The 14,128-nt window shown below is 32.5% G+C and overlaps 1 long non-coding RNA gene across 1 annotated transcript; it reads right to left on the bottom strand.

Moving 5' to 3' along the window:
• Positions 1-12,844: 12,844 nt before the first annotated feature.
• On the bottom strand, positions 12,845-14,003 carry LOC149940980 (uncharacterized). The gene is made up of 3 exons (XR_016481399.1): positions 13,936-14,003; positions 13,592-13,875; positions 12,845-12,961 (listed from the first exon to the last, which is right to left on the bottom strand). It is a non-coding gene; the product is annotated as an uncharacterized LOC149940980 (long non-coding RNA).
• Between the last annotated feature and the right edge of the window lie 125 nt (positions 14,004-14,128).

The following is a 14,128-nucleotide window of genomic DNA, read 5'->3' as shown; positions in this document are numbered from 1 at the left end:
AAGGTGAACAGTCGAGTGAGGAGAGCGCAAATTCATAAAGAGAGAACGAGAGATATGTACGGAAGCGTCTTCATCCACCCGAAGGAGAAGCCGAAAATATATATAAAGATATATAGTATATTAGAAGATAGAAAAGAAAGTTGGCGAGCTTGTCAGAGCGAATCTGGCATCTCGTTGATCCCTCCGAAACTTTTCCATTTTGTCGGGTCGAACGTCAAAGCGGAAAAAAATTGTCAGTAAATAGCTCTATCTCGTTTCGTTTCATTCTCTCTCTCTCTCTCTCTTGGTCCTCCTAGTCTCCATCTTCTCGCCATCAGGCTTTGGGGAGGTACAAAGATGTTTTCCGCCGTATAGTTTCACCCCTTTCACTTCCGCTCCACCTACGATGTTTAAATTCGCGTCAAAAGTGGGTGGTGAAATGTGGGACATCGAGTTTTTATCGCCGTTTTAAAACGATGGATCCGCTAGGATTGTATTTATTATGTAGCGCGGAAGATATCAAATACGGATTCAGGATTTTGACAGCGTTGGGTAACATGAAGGGGAAAAAATCAAAGAGCGTTGAGCCAATCTAGTTTGACCTGTTGATTTATTAAGTTTTGTCGTTCAAAGCTTCGGGATTAAAGAACGGGTTAAAATATATCGTAATCTTAATCTTATACTAGAAAATATTAATATTATCCAAGGAAAATGTGAATCATGTCATTGAAAATCTGAATCTTGTCCTTCAAAAATCTGAATCTTGTACTTCAAAATCTGAATCTTGTACTTCAAAATCTGAATCTTGTCCTTCAAAAATCTGAATCTTGTACTTCAAAATCTGAATCTTGTCCTTCAAAATCTGAATCTTGTCCATCAAAAATCTGAATCTTGTCCTACAAATCTGAATCTTGTCCTTCAAAAATCTGAATCTTGTACTTCAAAATCTGCATATTATCCTAGAAAATCTTAATTTTTAATTGTGATCTTATCTTGAAATAATGGGTTAAAATTTAATCTTGTACTAGAAAATTTTAATTTTATCCAAGAAAATCTGAATCTTATGATCTTGTCCTAGAAAATCTTAATCTTATGATTTTATCCTAGAAAATCTTAATCTTATGATTTTATCCTAGAAAATCTTAATCTTATGATTTTATCCTAGAAAATCTTAATCTTATGATTTTATCCTAGAAAATCTTAATCTTATGATTTTATCCTAGAAAATCTTAATCTTATGATTTTATCCTATAAAATCTTAATCTTATGATTTTATCCTAGAAAATCTTAATCTTATGATCTTCTCCTAGACAATCTTATCTTGAAATAACGGGTTAAAAATACCGTACCTAGAAAATTTATCTTCTTCACACGCCGATGGATAAAAATGCTAATAAGGTATGTGGTTTTAATCACTTTGAAAAGATCGCCAATTAAAGTAATTAACGTATTAGCTATGATAGAAAATGTTTGGCGCCGAATCTGCTCAATGTTATAAGTAACATAATGATTATAAGTGTGACATGGTAATCTGTTCGGCCAATGACTACCATAACTTGACTGACGGACTAGTCTTGGGAGCTGTCAGATACCGATGCCAGAGAAATCTCTGTCGTTAGCCTCTTTTACGGAGCAGCCAAGACTTATTGAACATTTACCGTTGTCAAAATAGTGATGAAATATTGATTCGGAAGGTAAAATTGACGTTAATTCGTTTCTGAATGTAGTTATTTGGAAATTTGAGTCCTTCACGCCTTCAAATTATAACCTTTTAATCATATTGACAACAATGAGATAAGGTAAGACGAACAACCGATTAGGCAAATCACTCCTAGAGAAAGTGTCATGAACCAATATGTTTAATCCTTTGGTGTGTAAATAATGGATTTTCTACGCGCGATTACTAACGCTATAGATTCGCCCGAAATCCTTGGAATTTGAACAGATTAATTGATGAAGGGTACTCCGAAAAATATGCCCCCAACCCCTCATCAAATATTTTTGGCTCTGTTATGTTTCGCAGTGCCGCGTCTGCTGTTATCTGTGCCCTAGGCAAAGTCTTCATTATAGTAGTAATTTATTAATTTTACAAAAATCAAATGAGTTTATTTTTTATTCTTACTTTCATTTCAACAAATTTGTCGATGAAAATTAGTCGGATTTGTGCAGCCTTATCGAAGATAGTATACTTTTTGGTACACCACGGCACCAGGGTACATGAAGACAAAAGGGCACGATTTAGTATTGTTTAAACATCCTTTTTATTGTCATGTACCCTAGTTTACCTGAAATGTAAAAAAGGTGTTAAAATTCTTTAGAAACCCCTTTTGTATGATTTGTTTTCTGAAGCACTGAAACATGAAAAGATGTTCAATAGATTTAGGATCATTTTAAAGAAATGAATAAAAACCACTATTGCACTTCATTTTGTATTCGCCTGACGACGACGCCGGTTAGTGCGCCGAAACGGCCGTAGCGTTTTAATAAACAAAACTCTTTTACTGTGCAATAGTGGTTTTTATTCATTTCTTTAAAATTTTAAATGTACAGGACAGTTCCACAATATTTGTAGATTTAGGATCAATTAACGGTTAACTGTTAAATATTTTAAGGCGTTTTAATGAACCTTTCTTTTATTTCCTAAATGAAACCAATAATGTATTTATTTATACCTAGGGAGAATGTCTATGTCGAGACGGTTTTTAGCCTTTCTCTCAATCCACCCGTTGGTCCCACCAGTACGCTCCTCCACTTAAAATGAAACGAATAGTCCCGGTATTTCATTGGCTGCTTAAAATTTACGTCACCTAACGCGATGGTAATCAAACGCCGGTGACGTTTTGTCTTTCCCCCCGCGCGAGACGGGGGAAAGGCGTTCAACGTGCCCGGCTGATTGTCGCAACATAATCATTCTTCCTAAATATAAATAAATACATTCTTGATGAAACTGTGTAAGGGAAGTAGGAAACCTCAAAAACATTGTCGATTACAAAATGTTTTGCTTCATTATTCTTCGTAAAAGCCCGATTTTGCTTAATTATCTCTGTTAGGGAGGTAGATAAAAATGCTAGACTATTTAAATTTTGATAACCGATTTGGGGGTCCAAGTTTACAGAACCAATAATTGACGAAACTTTGGTCGAAATTCTTTACGATTTTCAACACAATTCACCTTGTTAAATTTTGATTATTTTGTTATTATTATTAATCCTTATTATTTTGTTTATTATTAATCCTTATTATTTGGTTTATTATTAATCCTTATTATTTGGTTTATTATTAATCCTTATTATTTGGTTTATTATTAACCCTTATTATTTTGTTTATTAATACTTATTATTTTGTTTATTATTAATCCTTATTATTTTGTTTATTATTAATCCTTATTATTTTGTTTATTATTAATCCTTATTATTTGGTTTATTATTAATCCTTATTATTTGGTTTATTATTAATCCTTATTATTTGGTTTATTATTAATCCTTATTATTTGGTTTATTATTAACCCTTATTATTTTGTTTATTAATACTTATTATTTTGTTTATTATTAATCCTTATTATTTTGTTTATTATTAATCCTTATTATTTGGTTTATTATTAATACTTATTATTTTGTTTATTATTAATCATTATTATTTTGTTTATTATTAATTCTTATTATTTGGTTTATTATTAATCCTTATTATTTTGTTTATTATTAATCCTTATTATTTGGTTTATTATTAATCCTTATTATTTTGTTTATTATTAATCCTTATTATTTTGTTTATTATTAATCCTTATTATTTGGTTTATTATTAATACTTATTATTTTGTTTATTATTAATCATTATTATTTTGTTTATTATTAATTCTTATTATTTGGTTTATTATTAATCCTTATTATTTTGTTTATTATTAAACCTTATTATTTGGTTTATTATTAATCCTTATTATTTTGTTTATTATTAATCCTTATTATTTTGTTTATTATTAATTCTTATTATTTGGTTTATTATTAACCCTTATTATTTTGTTTATTAATACTTATTATTTTGTTTATTATTAATCCTTATTATTTGGTTTATTATTAATCCTTATTATTTGGTTTATTATTAACCCTTATTATTTTGTTTATTATTAATCCTTATTATTTTGTTTATTATTAATCCTTATTATTTGGTTTATTATTAATCCTTATTATTTGGTTTATTATTAATCCTTATTATTTGGTTTATTATTAACCCTTATTATTTTGTTTATTATTAATCCTTATTATTTTGTTTATTATTAATCCTTATTATTTGGTTTATTATTAATCCTTATTATTTGGTTTATTATTAATCCTTATTATTTGGTTTATTATTAATCCTTATTATTTGGTTTATTATTAATCCTTATTATTTGGTTTATTATTAATCCTTATTATTTGGTTTATTATTAACCCTTATTATTTTGTTTATTAATACTTATTATTTGGTTTATTATTAATCCTTATTATTTTGTTTATTATTAATCCTTATTATTTTGTTTATTATTAATCCTTATTATTTGGTTTATTATTAATCCTTATTATTTTGTTTATTATTAATTCTTATTATTTGGTTTATTAACCCTTATTATTTTGTTTATTAATACTTATTATTTTGTTTATTATTAATCCTTATTATTTTGTTTATTATTAATCCTTATTATTTTGTTTATTATTAATCCTTATTATTTGGTTTATTATTAATCCTTATTATTTTGTTTATTATTAATCCTTATTATTTTGTTTATTATTAATTCTTATTATTTGGTTTATTATTAACCCTTATTATTTTGTTTATTAATACTTATTATTTTCTTTATTATAAATAATTGTTATTTATTTGTCAGTAGTGAAAATAGATTGTATTAAAAAAAAATGTTATATCATAATACAAAATATGAGATAAAACCAAGGGCGATAAAACTAATGAACATAAAACATAATAGGAACCCCCTGAAAATCATTACAGCGGAATACAAATTGACTTATCCGACTTTGGCTGGCTCATTTGTTACCCTTCCACCATCCCGCCTAACCAAAAAAAATCAAAGGGGAGAGAAAAAAACCGCTTACGTAACAATATTCCTTCAAAATTCCCTTTTCAATCGAGCACAATTACTTTTAGTGCAGCCAAAACAGAATAAGTAATCCATGCACACTGATCTTTGCATGTGCCTACAAATTTACCGCGTAGCTGATTTAGTCGACCGTTTTTTTTGGTTTAGTTTTTCTTTAAATCTCCGCGAAATAACGAGATCGGAAAAAGAAGGTACTAGGAATCAATTTAAATCCGGGTTCTGGGGGTGCTTCGAGGGTACTCCCGGGGCGCTCTCGGTCGCGTAAAGCCACTTTTTTCCGATTTAAATAAGAAACCGATCTCGGAATTGGAAATAAATTGGAGCCGGGACCTAGCTTTTACAATAGTCGCGTGTTCCGGGCTAGTCGGCAGCAAAGTCAAAAGCGGGAAGAAGGTAAAGGCTGTTTAGGATCGAATAAAAAAGGATTTTTTCAAAAACGAACTTTTGGAAAATGGAACACAGTTTTTTTTGTTGGGATGAGTCCAGCTTTGGAAACATTTTTTTTATTTTATTTTCGTGTAGGGTCAATTCCTTTGACGGATTTTGGTATCCTCGCCACGTCCAGTATAATCTTATTTCGTTTCTTACTAGGCTACTAAAAATATCTGAATAGTGGCAGCGCGATTTTTCGGTCGTGTACCCGAAAGGGTCTCAACACAAACGAAATGAAAAGGCTTCCATTTCTACAATCGTCCTTTTTTCTCTTCGGATATCGTTACTTGCTACTTTTTTTTTATATATTTAGATATTACATGGAAATTGGATTTTATAAAAGATTAGGTTCTTATACGTTTACAAATCCAAGACGAAACTAATGCGATGGTTGATGGCAGAGTGGTTGGTTTTTAAAAAATTCCAAATCTAGATATTTTATTAAATAAAATATTTAAACCTTAGATTTTAAAATATATTGTAAAATTAAATGGTTTTTAAATTTATTATTTTATTTTATTTTATTTTGTTTCGTTTCACAATGTGCTTTTCACTTGATATATTTATTAAAATAATGGTTAAAATAATTTTAGATATTATTGACTTTTAAACGTTTAATGACATTTTGCATTGATTGGTATTGTAAATATACTTATAATTTATTCCTTAATCGATGTAATTACTACTAGTAATTTGGTTTCGTTCGAAATGTTTTATATATTTTCATAAATTCATAGTTTTATTTAATGATATCTTTTTAAAACAATCAATAAATCATGATTTAAATTAAACAGCCCTGATTTTATTTCAATTGCAAATATAATTGAAATTTATTCCTGAATCGATGTAATTACTACTAGTAATTTGGTTTCGTTCGAAATGTTTTATAAATTTTCATAAATTCGTAGAAGTTCATTTAATGATATCTTTTAAAATCAATCAATAAATCATGATTTAAATTAAACAACCCTTAATTTACTTAAGGTTAGTTTAAGTTTGACAATATCAAAAATGAAGAGTTATAATTGGCTTTAAGCTCGTCAAAGAACGTCAATAACTAATCTGGATTCTCAGTCTCCATCAATAGGGGCCTTGTTACTATCGAGCGTAGGCTATTACGGATACGCAAATTGGGGTCAAATATTCTTTTTTCCCTTAATACCCCCCGAATTTGTTGGTGTTTCTTCTGGGGAAAATCTCCGCCTATTCCTTTAACCTAAGCCCGCAAAAAATAAAACTTGACAACGGAACAAGGCCGCTAAGCCTCGTCGCAATTTTCTTCTTGGGTCAAAGTTTCCCGCGAAACTTCCTTCTCTTGTTTGTTGGGCTGAGCTCGGCTCAAAATGGCAAGCGGCCTTTTGGAAATTTGAAGGCCCGTAAACTTTGTAAAATATAAAAATTGAAATTGTTGTGATTACGCTAAAAGGAGAGCCGACAAACGAAAAAGGGACAATTTTCGCTTGGCTTATTTTCTAAGACCAGACGAATTGGGGACAAAAAGTCAGTCGTTTTGTATTCCGCAATTATACGACTGTGAGCGACGGAAGATGGCGCTAATGGACGCTTTGTGCTTCTAATTTTTGCGAGGAAAACCATTAAAATGATGAACGATCGTTCAAAGATGGGAGACATCTTCGGATCCTTTTCGCAAATAAACGGAGTACTTTTTTTTACAGCTTCAGCGGGTGGTTTATTAGACGACGTCAGAAGTACATCATGGTAGCGTTCAGCAACCCTCAACGAACTCAACGTTAAGACCGTTTTCTCTACTGTACGATTTTTCGAGTATCCGGTTTTGACTTGATTTTCTAAAACTATTTAGTTTATATATGGGCTATATATAAACTAAATAGTTTTAGAAACTCAATATATGACGTATTTGGGCCAACTATTTTTTCTTCCAAAACGTATTTTGAATATTAATCCTAGTCGATACTACTTATTAATATTAATTTTTAAATAATATTATTATTTAATTAATACCTCCACATTTGGTGCGAAAACGAAAGTTGGGTGTATTTCAAAGAAAATAATTTCAATCAGGCAACACCGCTATATTTTATTATTATTTTGCCTGGCAGCGCTGTTTCTTCACGCCGAAAATGGCGGACGTTTGCGCCGCCGAAATATATTCCAAAACTTTTGGACCGTTATTTTGAATTATCGACTAAAACTATTAGCGAAAACCCGCGAAGTTAGATGTTTCAATCGGGAGTTGAATACTTCTGTAACGAAAGACGCATTATATACTTGTGGTAACGCGTATTTTTTCTAAAGCGTCAGTCACTAATCCGTTTAAAATGATTAGATTATCGTCTTAATGCGATTAGTTGCGGCGATAAATTTTCGCTCTGTGAGAAAAAATTACGTATTCTTTTGGTGAGAAGATAATTAAAATTAAGTTAATGGTGTCGCCATTATCCCGCGGCACTTCTAATCGAATTAAGAAACCCGGGAGTACTTATAGCGCTTAATTATACGTACTTGATTGATATTTTCTTCGTTGCAAAATTGAGTTAAAAATTCGGTTGACTCGTTTGGTGAATTCTACTAAAGCAGGCTAAATATATAAAAGTGCAAAGGCTAAAACTGAAAGATTATACTGGGTGGCGTGTGTTTAATGCTTGTTTGGATTGATCAGACTCTAATATATTCAAAATGATCAGATTTAAAAATTTACAATGTTATTTACGAAATTATCAAACTCGAAAATTGACATAATTACCCGCTACAAATATTTACCAAATTATCAGACATAAAAATTCACAAAATTATTAGGCATCAAAATTTGCAAAATTATTAAACACGGAAATTTATAAAATTATCCGCAAGCGAAAATTAGCCAAAATTAACATCCTCGGTTTTTTTAAGTCAGGTTTCTAAAGTAAAACATTTACAAGTGTCTAAAAATTGGTGGCAGAGTGGTTAGCACTTTCGCCTCGCAGCTAGAGGAGCCGGGTTCGATCCCAGCTTGTGGCACTGAGTGAAAAACTCGGAACAACTCCTTCCGCGTTGAGTTTGCAAGTTCTCTCCCCACTGGATTAAGGGGTTTTCCCCTGAGTTCTTCGGTTTCCCCTTCCATAAAAACTTGTTGAGGTTAACGGTAATAGTTAACTGTTGGCTCGCGTGGCATGCAGGGCTTGCCACCACCCTCCTACGCATTGTAACCCGGCCACCTGTATTAAAGGCTTCAAAAGTCGCTTGACGACTTAGGCCTAAGGTGGTGCCTTGGGTATTAGCCTAGCTGATTATTATTATTATTAAGACTTAGTTTCGCGCAGAAACGTTAACGCCACCATTGTAGCCATTACCGCTCAAATATCAATTAGCAGTGACTGTAGGTGTTGATTTTAGAAAATCCAGCCATGTTAGTACAGACTTCTGCTAGAGTGTGCTAAATATTTAGTTACACCAAATAATTTGATGGTTTTTCCTGATCAAATAGTCGATTTTTAAATATTTGATATACTTCAAATAGTTTGCAAAACTGGTCGAATAACCGTTGGGTTTTTCATGATGCTTGAGTTTTGAGGCCTCCAATGGAATTTCAAAAACTTTGCGTTGCAATCGCTAGATTATTGAGTATAGGAATTTTCTACAACTAAATATCAAAAATATTTGTTATTCGAAATACTATTTGGTATTTGATAATTTAAGAAGCCCTAATTTTTCAATCAAAAATTTTCGACCAAACTATTCGACGTTTTAAATAATCGATTTGATATTTGACGTGGCCAGAAATAAATATCGATATTCGATTCGATCCCCAAAAATAGGTATTTGCACACCTGTACCGTTACTAGATGTAAAGAAAATAAACTGTACTATAAATAAGCAATAAGAGTTACGGTTTGTACAAAATGGCGGCTCAAACAATACAACCCTTTCAAAACATTAGACACGTACATTTCAATATCATTGATCTCGGAATGGACCAATCCCTAAAGGTTTATTTATCGAACCACGCAAAAAAAAAGTTCAAAAAAGCCAAAGCGATTACTTTCCATTACAAACAAAGTAAAGAAGCTATATAGTAATAGTTGAAGTCGAAACAAAGTATTGACGTCAATCGCTCGCGGGATCGTCTGGGAAAATGGCGCTCAAAGACTAATTTCTACGCGGGAAACGGTGTTCAAATAAGAGACTACCAAAACGTTCCCCATCTTCGGACGTAGCAGCGTCATCGGGGGAAAGGGTATGTCACCCCATTATACCCCCCTGGAGCAGAAATCGACATTGACACCGAAGTTAAGGAACCGTCAAACAAAGAGAGTACTTGGGGGGAGGACATCACCGCTTAAAAAATAACAGTACTGTTCAGGGATGGGCAGTTTTGTTAAAGAGCCACGCAGCTCCCGCTCACTCGTGTGATAACCGCTAGCGACATTTTCGCTCCTATCTGTTCGCTCTTTTGTGAGTGCTAAAAGATTTGCTCCTCTCTTTTTGCTCTATTGTGAGCGGTAAAAGTTTTGCTCCTCTCATTTCGTTCTTTTGCGAGCGGTAAAAGTTTAACTCCTCTCTTTTCGCTCTATTGTGAGCGGTAAAAGTTTAACTCCTCTCTTTTCGCTCTATTGTGAGCGGTAAATGTTTTGCTCCTCTCATTTCGTTATTTTGCGAGCGGTAAAAGTTAAACTCCTCTCTTTTCGCTCTATTGTGAGCGGTAAAAGTTTAACTCCTCTCTTTTCGCTCTATTGTGAGCGGTAAAAGTTTTGCTCCTCTCATTTCGTTCTTTTGCGAGCGGTAAAAGTTAAACTCCTCTCTTTTCGCTCTATTGTGAGCGGTAAAAGTTTAACTCCTCTCTTTTCGCTCTATTGTGAGCGGTAAAAGTTTTACTCCTCTCTTTCCGCTATTCTTTAAGCGGTTAAATTTTCGCTTCGCTCTTTTCGCTATTTTTTGAGCGGTAAAAGTGTCGCTCAACTAATTTCCTTTTGGGCTCTTTTAAGAAGATATTTTACCATTCAACTTCGCTCAAAATGACAAAAACAGCTTAAAATGAGAGGAACGCGCCCATCACTGTTGGCTGCTACACGTGATCCACTAAGCCTTGGATAGAGAAACTGATAGTGATATACCGCTTACTGCAAGTATATATAGATTTAACTTAATTCGACAGATACGATCGAAGCTTATTTCTAAATAGTAAGAATAGACGAGTACTTAACTATTATAGGATTATTAGAGTACTTTAATAAACCTACCATTAATTCACCTTTAATTAATTTTGCAACCGAATACATAGATAAAATAACTTAAAAACTCATTTCTTCCCGTTGAAATCATTTGGTCATTAGGAATGCGGGATGACGATAACGAGTTTAATGAGAAATAAATAAGAGATACTGAATTGTAAATGTTGGAATAGTTGTCGTCAATCAATAATTATACCAGAATTGTTGGAAAGATAATTTCCCATTTATGCTAGTGTTTTTTTCTGAATTTGGAAACTGATACTAAATTCGATAATCGACATTCAATCGTCAAATTTTATACCAAGAACAATAAATTTAACCTTCAAATTAAGATATATAATTTTATGATGGATGCCATTATATTTCAGTAGCGTACATCTTTCTCTGAGGGTCTGCCAGTCGTACAAATCCCGTACACTCTTGAGAAAAATTATTTTAGAAATCTTGAGATTAACTTGAAAATTCTGGAATCTCGTTGAAAATCAGTTCCAAAATGTCGAAATCCGATTAAAAAACCAAATCAGCATGAAAATCTTGTTCTGAATCAGTTTCAGAAGGGTTCGTACATGATCTGGAATACCTGGAAAAGTCTGGTAATTTTAAAATGGACCCAAAAAGTCAGACCAAATCGGATTTTGTCGTCTGCTAGCCAGAATTTATCGGCTAAAAAGGTCACAGGCAGCCATTTTGGAAAAACGTTTTCACTCCGACTCAAACTATTCGCCAGCACAGAATCAGAGTAAAATGACGTCATAGCGTTACTCTTCTTACCCTACTCTGAAATCCTGGAACAATACGTATTAAATATTTTTTAAGATTCAACCTCAAACCATTCATTTATTCTAGTGTTGTAAGTCGGAAAATGTTCCGTATTTTTCCGAAAAATAAAAGTTTCATTCCATGGTTAGTCTAATATTGTTTGCAAATTTAAATAAAGCTGCATTTTCGACCCATTTTTTCGAATCTAAAAGTAAAACTAAACCTCTAGACTAGTTTAAACTGATTAACAATATAACACTATTAATGTTTTGTAGTATGTTTACTGATATTAAACATTTTACATCGGTAAAAAAGTTAAAAACATTAAAAACCCGTAAAAGGTAATTTATGTTTCAATTTTTTATTTTTCCGATTTGCGGAAAATTTTCCACATTTTATTTTTTCGGAAAATTAACAACACTAATTTACTCAGAATGGTTATGGAAAATGTGGAAAATTGGTCAAGGAAAACGTGGAAAGTCAGGGAAATTATGATTTCTGATTCAAAATCCCGCACGCAAAATGTGCAACCGTCGAACACCTCGTAGTAGAGGTCGGCGGAACAAATAAATTAACCGCAAAAATTTCAAATAATCATTAAAATTAGTATTATTTGTTTTATACGAATAAATTATACGATTAAACAACGATTTAACGTGCAAAATTAATCAATTTTTCGAATATTTCTGAATAATTCTCGGTTATGGATAAATATAAACAATCGTATAATTTCTTATTCAAACGCCGACCTCTACGGCTCATAGCAAGCGCATTTAGACACTGTGATCAAGCGGATAATGTTGGTGGAAGTTCAAATAGGCTAAAAGCAAACTCGCGTAGGCTAACTTTCCCCTTTTATCAACGACCGACGAAGGAAGCAAAAGTAAAAAAAAAAGCGACATAGTCTTTGGGGAAAACTTTTCTGGCCGCTACAGCCGCTCCATTAGGTATTTTCCGGTTACATATTGCTTTTAGTGGTCGGAAAGAACAGCATGAAACATTTATAATTAGGCCTAGATATAACGCGATTCCGGTATCAATAATGGAGGGGGGATTTGCGCAGAAAGAGGGGGCAGAAAATGATTTGGCGGATGTTCTAGTAATGGAGTACGAAGGAGATCTAAACCTAAAGGGGGCACCGTTTCGCGGTGATGATGATGACGTTCTGGCTCTTTTTCGAGGATTTCGCCCTGATAGGGAATGTAGTAGCGCCTGGAAATGTCGAGCGCTGGCCGAATGTCGTTGCGAAGGTTAATGTCATTAGAGATCCCGTGCTAATTAGAACACCGGTTTCTCTAAGCGAGTTATATCCCTTGTCAAAACTTTCATCAAAGCGCGCAATATCTACAGAAAGGAAATGTTTGCGCTATTATACTAACATTGTAAGTTTTAATGCGTCTTAGTTTAACTTCTCGTCTCTTTGGTTTCGGATCCGTGGTCGGGGTTTAAGAAGATTATTGCTAGAGTTGTTAATTTTCCGGAATAATACAATGTGGAATATTTTTCCGCAAATCTGAAAAATTAAAAATTGAAACTTAAATTACTTTTTAAGGGTTTTTAATGTTTTTATCTTTTTTATCGATATAAAATGTTTAATAACAGTAAACATACTACAAAATAGTGTTACATTGTTAATCAGTTTAAATTAGTCTAGAGGTTTAGTTTTACTTTTAGATTCGAAAAAATGCCGCTTTATTTAAATTTGCAAACAATATTAGACTAATCATAGAATGAAAACTTTTTTATTTTTTTTTCGGAAAAATACTGAAAATTTTCCGGAAAAAAAGGCCTCGGTCATTCCGATTTACAACACTATTTCTAAGTATAAATGAAACATTTCTTTAGCGAAGTAAATAATAATTAAAATTTTAGCGTCTTAATTAAGGTTAGCTTCAATCTCTTCTAACTAATAAGCGAGTTTCAATAACCGCACCACCATCTATCGGCTTTTAAAATAACTATTATAATGGTACTGTCATAACTAATCCTAATCTGACGTCACCGAGGTCACGCTGAGGTACGACGTCAAAGTATACTGTAGTGGTTTAAATATTAATAATATATTTTAAATATACCACGCACATTATCTGGAAGATGATAAATTGTTACTCACTAAATCTCATAATCGCTCTACTAAACTTACTTGGTTAAATCATTGCCAGTGGCCCGTAATAAAGCCCTTGGACTTGTAGACCCAGTACTTCGACATCGCATAAATGATCTTGTTTATCGCCGAAATATAATCATTTTTGTTAATTTTTTGAACTATCTTCCTTCCTAAAAGGGGTCATATAGCTAAATTGGTGAAACCTCGGTGCAACAACGGTATTTCACTTGCAGAGTAATCAATGTTTGGAACGCTCTACCAGTTGAGATCATGCAATCCCCTTCTAAGACAGTTTTCAGGACAGCCGGTTCAACGTGGATCTGTCAAACTAATAATTTTATTTCTACTCCTCTTATTTTCCAAAATTAATTTTTATTCACTTCAATAGGTGATTCTGAAATATAATATCGACAAATACACGTACAAAAGAGTTAATTTTATGGGCGCGCGCTCTTGATATATTAGTAGATTGTGGCTCACGCGATTGTGCACGCGCGTTGAAAATGAAAAATAAAGCGCGCGCTCAAATACTTTAACCAATAAACAGAAAGTAACCAAATCATGTGACCCCCG

This window comes from Leiobunum rupestre, chromosome 6 (assembly GCF_980474605.1).
Source record: "Leiobunum rupestre chromosome 6, qqLeiRupe1.1.hap1, whole genome shotgun sequence".
Lineage (NCBI taxonomy): Eukaryota > Metazoa > Arthropoda > Arachnida > Opiliones > Sclerosomatidae > Leiobunum > Leiobunum rupestre.
Note: the sequence above shows the minus strand (reverse complement) of the source record. Positions and strands in the feature narration are given on the sequence as shown.